This window comes from Heterodontus francisci, unplaced genomic scaffold, assembly GCF_036365525.1.
Source record: "Heterodontus francisci isolate sHetFra1 unplaced genomic scaffold, sHetFra1.hap1 HAP1_SCAFFOLD_176, whole genome shotgun sequence".
Lineage (NCBI taxonomy): Eukaryota > Metazoa > Chordata > Chondrichthyes > Heterodontiformes > Heterodontidae > Heterodontus > Heterodontus francisci.
This window is the reverse complement of record NW_027141945.1, coordinates 1,448,451-1,460,725: the sequence shown is the minus strand read 5'-3', so window position 1 is coordinate 1,460,725 and position 12,275 is coordinate 1,448,451.

The window sequence follows — 12,275 nt, the reverse complement described above, 5'->3', positions numbered from 1 at the left end:
TTTACAATACAAGTGAGGTCAATGATACATCCGGATTGTATTTACAGTAAATGTGAGGTCAATGATATATCTGAATTTTATTGACAATACAAGTGAGATCAATGATATATCTGAATGGTATTTACAATGCAAGTAAGGTCAATGATATATCGGAATGGTATTTACAAAACAAGTGAGGTCAATGATATATCCGGATGGTATTTACAATACAAGTGAGGTCAATGATATATCCGGATGGTATTTACAGTACAAGTGAGTTCAATGATATATACGGATGGTATTTAGAAGACAAGTGAGGCCAATGATATATCCGGATGGTATTTACAATACAAGTGAGGCACATGATAGATCCAGATAATATTTTCAACACAAGTGAGGTCAATGATTTATCTGGGTTGCATTTACAATACAAGTGAGGTCAATGATATATCCGGATGTTAATTCCAATACAAGTGAGGTCAATGATCTCTCCGGATGGTATTTACAATACAAGTGAGGTCAATTATATATCTGAATGGTATTTACAATACAAGTAAGGTCAAGAATATATCGGAAAGGTATTTACAAAACAAGTGAGGTCAATGATATATCTAGATTGTATTTACAGTAAATGTGAGGTCAATGATATATCCGGATGGTATTTACAAGGCAACTGAGGTCAATGATATATCCGGATGGTATTTACAATACAAGTGAGGACAACGATATATCCGGATGGCATTTACAGTGCAAGTGATGTCAATGTTATATCCGGATGGTATTTACAATGCAAGTGAGGTTAACGATATATCCGGATGGTATTTACAATACAAGTGATGTCAATGTTATATCCGGATGGTATTTACAATACAATTGAGTTCAATGAAATATCCGGATGGTATTTACAATACAAGTGAGGTCAATGATATGTCTGGATTGTATTGACAATACAAGTGAGGTCAATGATATATCCGGATGGCATTTCCAGTGCAAGTGAGGTCAATGATACATCCGGAAGGTATTTACAATACAAGTGAGGTCAATGATATATCCGGTTGGTATTGACTATGCAAGTGAGTTCAAAGATATATCCGGATGGTATTGACTATAAAGGTGAGTTCTATGATATATGTGGATGGTATTTACAATACAAGTGAGGTCAATGATATATCCGGATAATATTTACAATACAAGTGAGGTCAATGATATATCTGGATTGTATTTACAGTAAATGTGAGGTCAATGATATATCCGGATGGTATTTACAATACAAGTGAGGTCAACGATATGTCCGGATGGTAGTTACAATACAAGTGAGGTCAACGATATGTCCGGATGGTAGTTACAATACAAGTGAGGTCAATGATATATCCAGATGGTATTTACAATACAAGTGAGGTCAATGATATGTCTGGATTGTATTTACAGTAAATGTGAGGTCAATGATATATCCGGATGGTAGTTACAATACAAGTGAGGTCAACGATATGTCCGGATGGTAGTTACAATACAAGTGAGGTCAATGATATATCCGGATGGTATTTACAATACAAGTGAGGTCAATGATATATCCGGATGGCATTTACAGTGCAAGTGAGGTCAATGATATATCCGGATGGTATTTACAATACAAGTGAGGTCAATTATATATCCGGATGGTATTTCCAATGCAAGTGAGGTCAATGATATATCCGGATGGCATTTACAGTGCAAGTGAGGTCAATGATATATCCGGATGGTATTTACAATACAAGTGAGGTCAATGATATATCCGGATGGCATTTACAGTGCAAGTGAGGTCAATGATATATCCGCATGGTATTTACAATACAAGTGAGGTCAATTATATATCCGGATGGTATTTCCAATGCAAGTGAGGTCAATGATATATCCGGATGGTATTTACAATACAAGTGAGGTCAATGATATATCCGGATGGCATTTACAGTGCAAGTGAGGTCAATGATATATCTGGATTGTATTTACAGTAAATGTGAGGTCAATGATATATCCGGATGGTAGTTACAATACAAGTGAGGTCAACGATATGTCCGGATGGTAGTTACAATACAAGTGAGGTCAATGATATATCCAGATGGTATTTACAATACAAGTGAGGTCAATGATATATCCGGATGGCATTTACAGTGCAAGTGAGGTCAATGATATATCCGGATGGTATTTACAATACAAGTGAGGTCAATTATATATCCGGATGGTATTTCCAATGCAAGTGAGGTCAATGATATATCCGGATGGTATTTACCATACAAGTGAGGTCAATGATATATCCGGATGGCATTTACAGTGCAAGTGAGGTCAATGATATATCCGGATGGTATTTACAATACAAGTGAGGTCAATTATATATCCGGATGGTATTTACAATACAAGTGAGGTCAATGATATATCCGGATGGTATTTACAATACAAGTGAGGTCAATGATATATCCGGATGGTATTGACTATGCAGGTGAGTTCAATGATATATGTGGATGGTATTTACAATACAAGTGAGGTCAATGATATATCCGGATAATATTTACAATACAAGTGAGGTCAATGATATATCTGGATGGTATTTACAATACACGTGAGGTCAGTGATATATCCGGATGTTATTTGCGTTACAAGTGAGGTCAATGATATATCCGGTTGGTATTGACTATACAAGTGAGTTCAATGATATATCCGGATGGTATTGACTATACAAGTGAGTTCAATGATATATCCGGATGGTATTTGCAATACAAGTGAGGTCAATGATATATCCGGATGATATTGACTATACAAGTGAGTTCAATGATATATCCGGATGGTATTGACTATGCAAGTGAGTTCAATGATATATCTGGATGGTATTTACAATACAAGTGAGGTCAATGATATATCCGGATGGTATTTACAATACAAGTGAGGTCAATGAAACGTCTGGATTGTATTGACAATACAAGTGAGGTCAATGATATATCCGGATGTTATTTACAATACAAGTGAGGTCAATTATATATCCTAATGGTATTTCCAATGCAAGTGAGGTCAATGATATATCCGGATGGTATTTACAATACAAGTGAGGTCAATGAAATGTCTGGATTGTATTGACAATACAAGTGAGTTCAATGATATATCCGGATGGTATTGACTATACAAGTGAGTTCAATGATATATCCGGATGGTATTGACTATACAAGTGAGTTCAATGATATATCTGGATGGTATTTGCAATACAAGTGAGGTCAATGATATATCCGGTTGGTATTGACTATACAAGTGAGTTCAATGATATATCCGGATGGTATTGACTATACAAGTGTGTTCAATGATATATCCGGATGGCATTTACATTGCAAGTGAGGTCAATGATATATCCGGATGGTATTTACAATACAAGTGAGGTCAATGATATATCCGGTTGGCATTTACAGTGCAAGTGAGGTCAATGATATATCCGGATGGTATTTACAATACAAGTGAGGTCAATTATATATCCGGATGGTATTTCCAATGCAAGTGAGGTCAATGATATATCCGGATGGTATTTACAATACAAGTGAGGTCAATGATATATCCGGATGGTATTTACAATACAAGTGAGGTCAATGATATATCCGGATAATATTTACAATACAAGTGAGGTCAATGATATATCTGGATCGTATTTACAATACACGTGAGGTCAGTGATATATCCGGATGTTATTTACATTACAAGTGAGGTCAATGATATCTCCGGATGGTATTTGCAATACAAGTGAGGTCAATGATATATCCGGTTGGTATTGACTATACAAGTGAGTTCAATGATATATCCGGATGGTATTGACTATACAAGTGAGTTCAATGATATATCTGGATGGTATTTACAATACAAGTGAGTTCAATGATATATCCGGATGGTATTTACAATACAAGTGAGGCACATGATATATCCGGATGATATTTTCAACACAAGTGAGGTCAATGATTTATCTGGGTTGCATTCACAATACAAGTGAGGTCAATGATATATCCGGATGTTAATTCCAATACAAGTGAGGTCAATGATATATCCGGATGTTAATTCCAATACAAGTGAGGTCAATGATCTCTCCGGATGGTATTTACAATACAAGTGAGGTCAATTATGTATCTGAATGGTATTTACAATACAAGAAAGGTCAAGAATATATCGGAAAGGTATTTACAAAACAAGTGAGGTCAATGATATATCTGGATTGTATTTACAGTAAATGTGAGGACAATGATATATCCGGATGGTATTTACAATGCAGGTGAGGTCAATGATATATCCGGATGGTATTTACAATACAAGTGAGGTCAACGATATATCCGGATGGTAGTTACAATACAAGTGAGGTCAATGATATATCCGGATGGTATTTACAATACAAGTGAGGTCAATGTTATATCCGGATGGTATTTACAATACAAGTGAGGTCAATGAAATATCCGGATGGTATTTACAATACAAGTGAGGTCAATGATATGTCTGGATGGCATTTACAATACAAGTGAGGTCAATGATATGTCTGGATGGCATTTACAATACAAGTGAGGTCAATGATATGTCTTGATTGTATTGACAATACAAGTGATGTCAATGTTATATCCGGATGGCATTTACAATACAAGTGAGGTCAATAATATGTCTGGATTGTATTGACAATACAAGTGAGGTCAATGATATATCCGGATGGCAGTTACAGTGCAAGTGAGGTCAATGATATATCCGGAAGTTATTTACAATACAAGTGAGGTCAATGATATATCCGGATGGTATTTACAATACAAGTGAGGTCAATGATATATCCAGATGGTATTTACAATACAAGTGAGGTCAATGATATGTCTGGATTGTATTGACGATACAAGTGAGGTCAATGACATATCCGGATGGCAGTTACAGTGCAAGTGAGGTCAATGATATATCCGGAAGGTATTTACAATACAAGTGAGGTCAATTATATATCCGGATGGTATTTACAATACAAGTGAGGTCAATGATATATCCGGATGATATTTACAATACAAGTGAGGTCAATGATATATCTGGATAGTATTTACAGTACACGTGAGGTCAGTGATATATCCGGATGTTATTTACATTACAAGTGAGGTCAATTATATATCCGGATGGTATTTCCAATGCAAGTGAGGTCAATGATATATCCGAATGGTATTTACAATACAAGTGAGGTCAACGATATATCCGGATGGTAGTTACAATACAAGTGATGTCAATGTTATATCCGGATGGTATTTACAATACAATTGAGTTCAATGATATATCCGGATGGTATTTACATTACAAGTGAGGTCAATGATATATCCGGATGGTATTTACAATACAAGTGAGGTCAATGATATGTCTGGATTGTATTGACAATACAAGTGAGGTCAATGATATATCCGGATGGCATTTCCAGAGCAAGTGAGGTCGATCATATATCCGGATGGTATTTACAATACAAGTGAGGTCAATGATATATCCGGATGGTATTTACAATACAAGTGAGGTCAATGATATGTCTGGATTGTATTGACAATACAAGTGAGGTCAATGATATATCCGGATGGCATTTCCAGAGCAAGTGAGGTCGATTATATATCCGGATGGTATTTGCAATACAAGTGAGGTCAATGATATATCCGGTTGGTATTGACTATACAAGTGAGTTCAATGATATATCCGGATGGTATTGACTATAAAGGTGAGTTCAATGATATATGTGGATGGTATTTACAATACAAGTGAGGTCAATGATATATCCGGATAATATTTACAATACAAGTGAGGTCAATGATATATCCGGATGGTATTTACAATGCAGGTGAGGTCAATGATATATCCGGATGGTATTTACAATACAAGTGAGGTCAATGATATGTCCAGACGGTATTTACAATACAAGTGATGTCAATGTTATATCCGGATGGTATTTACAATACAATTGAGTTCAATGATATGTCTGGATTGTATTGACAATACAAGTGAGGTCAATGATATATCCGGATGGCATTTACAATACAATTGAGTTCAATGATATATCCAGATGGTATTTACAATACAAGTGAGGTCAATGATATGTCCAGACGGTATTTACAATACAAGTGATGTCAATGTTATATCCGGATGGTATTTACAATACAATTGAGTTCAATGATATGTCTGGATTGTATTTACAATACAAGTGATGTCAATGTTATATCCGGATGGTATTTACAATACAATTGAGTTCAATGATATGTCTGGATTGTATTGACAATACAAGTGAGGTCAATGATATATCCGGATGGCATTTACAATACAATTGAGTTCAATGATATATCCAGATGGTATTTACAATACAAGTGAGGTCAATGATATGTCCAGACGGTATTTACAATACAAGTGATGTCAATGTTATATCCGGATGGTATTTACAATACAATTGAGTTCAATGATATGTCTGGATTGTATTTACAATACAAGTGATGTCAATTATATATCCGGATGGTATTTGCAATACAAGTGAGGTCAATGATATATCCGGTTGGTATTGACTATACAAGTGAGTTCAATGATATATCCGGATGGTATTGACTATAAAGGTGAGTTCAATGATATATGTGGATGGTATTTACAATACAAGTGAGGTCAATGATATATCCGGATAATATTTACAATACAAGTGAGGTCAATGATATATCCGGATGGTATTTACAATGCAGGTGAGGTCAATGATATATCCGGATGGTATTTACAATACAAGTGAGGTCAACGATATGTCCGGATGGTAGTTACAATACAAGTGAGGTCAATGATATGTCCGGATGGTAGTTACAATACAAGTGAGGTCAATGATATATCCGGATGGTATTTACAATACAATTGAGTTCAATGATATATCCAGATGGTATTTACAATACAAGTGAGGTCAATGATATGTCTGGATTGTATTTACAATACAAGTGAGGTCAATGATATATCCGGATGGCATTTACAATACAATTGAGTTCAATGATATATCCAGATGGTATTTACAATACAAGTGAGGTCAATGATATATCCAGATGGTATTTACAATACAAGTGAGGTCAATGATATGTCTGGATTGTATTTACAATACAAGTGAGGTCAATGATATATCCGGATGGCATTTACAATACAATTGAGTTCAATGATATATCCAGATGGTATTTACAATACAAGTGAGGTCAATGATATGTCTGGATTGTATTGACAATACAAGTGAGGTCAATGAGATATCCGGATGGTATTTACAATACAAGTGAAGTCAATTATATATCCGGATGGTATTTCCAATGCAAGTGAGGTCAATGATATATCCGGATGGTATTTACAGTGCAAGTGAGGTCAATGATATATCCGGATGGTATTTACAATACAAGTGAGGTCAATGATATATCCGGATGGTATTGACAATACAATTGAGATCAATGATATATCTGGATTGTATTGACAATACAAGTGAATGCAATGATACATCGGAATGGTATTTACAATACAAGTGATGTCAATGATACATCTGAATTGTATTTACAATACAAGTGAGGTCAATGATACATCGGAATGGTAATTACAATACAAGTGAGGTCAATGAAATATCCAGATGCTATTTACAATACAAGTGAGGTCAATGATATATCTGGATTATATTTACAATACAAGTGAGGTCAATGATATATCCGGATGGTATTGACAATACAATTGAGATCAATGATATATCTGGATTGTATTTACAATACAAGTGAGGTCAATGATATATCTGGATGGTATTTACAGTAGAAGTGAGGTGAATGATATTTCTGGATGTTATTTAAGTACAAGTGAGTTCAATGATATATCTGGATGGTATTTACAGTACAAGTGAGCTCAATGACATATCTGGATGGTATCTGTAATGCAAGTGATGTCAGTGATGTATCCTGATGGTATTTGCAATACAAGTGAGATCAAATATATATCCAGATGGTATTTACAATACAAGTGATGTCAATGATATATCTGAATGTTATTGACAATACAACGAGGTCAATGATATATCTGGATGGTATTTACAATACAAGTGAGGTCAATGATATATCTGAATGTTATTTACAATACAATTAAGGTCAATAATATATCTGAATGGTATTTACAATACAAGTCTGGTTAATGATATATCTGGATTGTATTGACAGTAAATGTGAGGTCAATGATACATCCGGATGGTATTGACAATACAAATGAGGTCAATGATATATCCGGATGGCATTTACAATGCAAGTGAAGTCAATGATTCATCCGGATGGTATTTACAATAAAAGTGAGGTCAATGATATATCCGGTTGGTATTTACAATACAAGTGAGGTCAATGATATATCCGGATGGTATTTACAATACAAGTGAGATCAATGATATATCCGTATGGTATTTATAATATAAGTGAGGTCAATGCTATATCTGGATTGTATTGACAAGACAAGTGAGGTCTATGATACATCCGTATGGTATTTACAATACAATTGAGGTCAAAGATAGATCCGGATGGTATTTACAATACAAGTGAGGTCAATGATATATCTGGATTATATTTGCAATACAAGTGAGGTCAATGATACATCCGTATGGTATATACAATACAAGTGATGTCAATGATAATTCCGGATGGTATTTACAATACAAGTCAGGTCGATGATATATCCGGATGGTATTTACAATACAAGTGAGGTCAATGATATATCCGGATGGTATTCACAATACAAGTGCGGTCAATGATACATCTGGATTGTATTTACAATACAAGTGAGGTCAATGATATATCCGGATGGTATTTGCAATACAAGTGAGGTCAATGATATATCCGGATGATATTTACAATACAAGTTAGGTCGATGATACATCTGAATTTTATTTACAATACAAGTGAGGTCAATGATACATCGGAATGGTATTTACAATACAAATGAGGTCAATGATATATCCGGATGATATTAACAATACAAGTGAGGTCAATGACACATCTGAATGGTTTTTACAATACAAGTGAGGTCAATGATATATCCGGATGATATTAACAATACAAGTGAGGTCAATGACACATCTGAATGGTTTTTACAATACAAGTGAGGTCAATGATATATCTGGATGGTATTTCCAATACAAGTGAGGTCAATGATATGTCTGGATAGTATTGACAATACAAGTGGGGTCAATGATAGATGCGGATGGTATTTACAGTACAAGTGAGGCCAATGATATACCCGGATGGTATTTGCAATACATGTGAGGTCAATGATATATCTGGAAGGTATTTACAATACAAGTGAGCTCAATGATATATCCGGATGGTATTTACAATGCAAGTGAGGTCAATGATATATCCGGATGGTATTTACAATACAAGTGAGATCAATGATATATCCGGAAGGTATTTACAATACAAGTGTGGTCAATGACATATCTGGATGGTATTTACAGTAAATGTGAGGCCAGTGATATATCCGGATGGTATTTACAAAACAAGTGAGGTCAATGATTTATCCGGATGGTATTTACAATTCAAGTGAGGTCAATGATTTATCCGGATGGTATTTGCAATACAAGTGAGGCCAGTGATATATCCGGATGGTATTTACAAAACAAGTGAGGTCAATGATATATCCGGATGGTATTTACAATGCAAGTGAGGTCAATGATTTTTCCGGATGGTATTTGCAATACAAGTGAGGCCAGTGATATATCCGGATGGTATTTACAAAACAAGTGAGGTCAATGATATATATGGATTGTATTTACAATACAAGTGAGCTCAATGATATATCCGGATGGTATTTAAAATGCAAGTGAGGTCAATGATTTATCCGGATAATATTTACAAAACAAGTGAGGTCAATGATATATCTGGATTATATTTACAATACAAGTGAGGTCAAAGATATTTCCGGATGGTATTTACAATACAAGTCAGGTCAATGATATATCCGGATGGTATTTACATTACAAGTGATGTCAATTATATATCCGGATGGTATTTGCAATACAAGTGAGGTCAATGATATATCCGGATCGTATTCACAATACAAGTGCGGTCAATGATACATGTGGATTGTATTTACAATACAAGTGAGGTCAATGATATATCCGGATGGTATTTACAATACAAGTGATGTCAATGATATATCCGGATTATATTTACAATACAAGTTAGGTCAATGATACATCTGAACTTTATTTACAACACAAGTGATGCCAGTGATACATCGGAACGGTATTTACAATACAAATGAGGTCAATGATATATCCGGATGATATTAACAATACAAGTGAGGTCAATGATACATCTGAATGGTTTTTACAATACAAGTCAGGTCAATGATATAACCGGATGGTATTTACAGTACAAGTGAGGTCAATGATATATCCGGATGGTATTTACAGTACAAGTGAGGCCAATGATATACCCGGATGGTATTTGCAATACAAGTGAGGCCAATGATATATCCGGATCTTATTTACAATACAAGTGAGATCATTGATATATCCGGATGGTATTTACAATGCAAGTGAGGTCAATGATATATCCGGATGGTATTTACAATACAAGTGAGATCATTGATATATCCGGAAGGTATTTACAATACAAGTGAGGTGAATGACATATCTGGATGGTATTTACAGTAAATGTGAGGTCAATGATATATCTGGATGGTATTTACAATACAAGTGAGGTCAATGATATATCTGGATGGTATTTGCAGTAAATGTGAGGTCAATGATATATCTGAATGGTATTTACAATACAAGTGATGTCAATGCGAAATCTGAATGGCATTGACATTACAAGTGAGGTCAATGATAGATCTGAATGGTATTTACAATACAAGTGAGGTCAATGATAGATCTGAATGGTATTTACAATACAAGTGAGGTCAATGATAGATCTGAATGGTATTTACAATACAAGTGTGGTCAATGATACATCCGGATAGTATTTACAGTAAATGTGAGGTCAATGATATATCTAAATGGTATTTACAATACAAGTGAGGTCAATGATATATCTGGATGGTATTTACAATGCAAGTGAGGTCAATGATATATCTGAATGGTATTTACAATACAAGTAAGGTCAATAATATATCTGAATGGTATTTACAATACAAGTCAGGTCAATGATATATCAAGATTGTATTTACAGGAAATGTGAGGTCAGTGATATATCCGGAGGGTATTTACAGTGCAACTGAGGTCAATGCTATATCCGGATGTAATTTACAATACAAGTGTGGTCAGTGATATATCCGGATGGTATTGACAATACAAGTGAGGTCAATGATTTATCCGGATGGTATTTACAATACAAGTGAGGTCAAAGATATATCCGGATGGTATTTACAATACAAGTGAGGTCAATGATCTATCCAGTTGCGATTTACAATACAAGTGAGGTCAATGATTTATCCGGATGGTATTTACAATACAAGTGAGGTCAAAGATATATCCGGATGGTATTTACAATACAAGTGAGGTCAATGATATATCCGGATGGTATTCACATTGCAAGTGAGGTCAATGATATATCCGGATGGTATTTACAATTCAAGTGAGGTCAATGATGTATCCGGATGGTATTTACAATGCAAGTGAGGTCAATGATATATCTGGATGGTATTTACAATACTAGTGAGGTCAATACAATATCGTGCAGGTATTTACAATACAAGTGAGGTCAATGATATGTCCGGATGGTATTTACAATACAGGTGAGGTCAATGATCCTTCTGAATGGTATTTACTATACAAGTTAGGTCAATTATATAACCGGATGGTATTTCCAATACTTGTGAGGTCAATGATATTTCTGGATGGTATTTCCATTACAAGTGAGGTGAATGATATATCTGGATGGTATTTACAGTACAACTGAGGTCTATGATATATCTGGATGGTATTTACAAGACAAGTGAGCTCAATGACATATCTGGATGGGATCAACAATGCAAGTGAGGTCAGTGATGTATCCTAATGGTATTTACATTACAAGTTCAGTCCATGACACATCTGAATGGTATTTACAAGACAAGTGAGGTCAATGACTTATCCGGATGATATTTACAATACAAGTGAGGTCAATGATATATCCGGATGGTATTTACAATACAAGTGAGGTCAATGATATATCCGGATGATATTTGCAAAACAAGTGAGGTCAATGATATATCTGGATCGTATTTACAATACAAGTGAGGTCAATCATATATCCGATGGTATTTACAATACAAGTGAGGTGAATGATGTATCCGGAAGG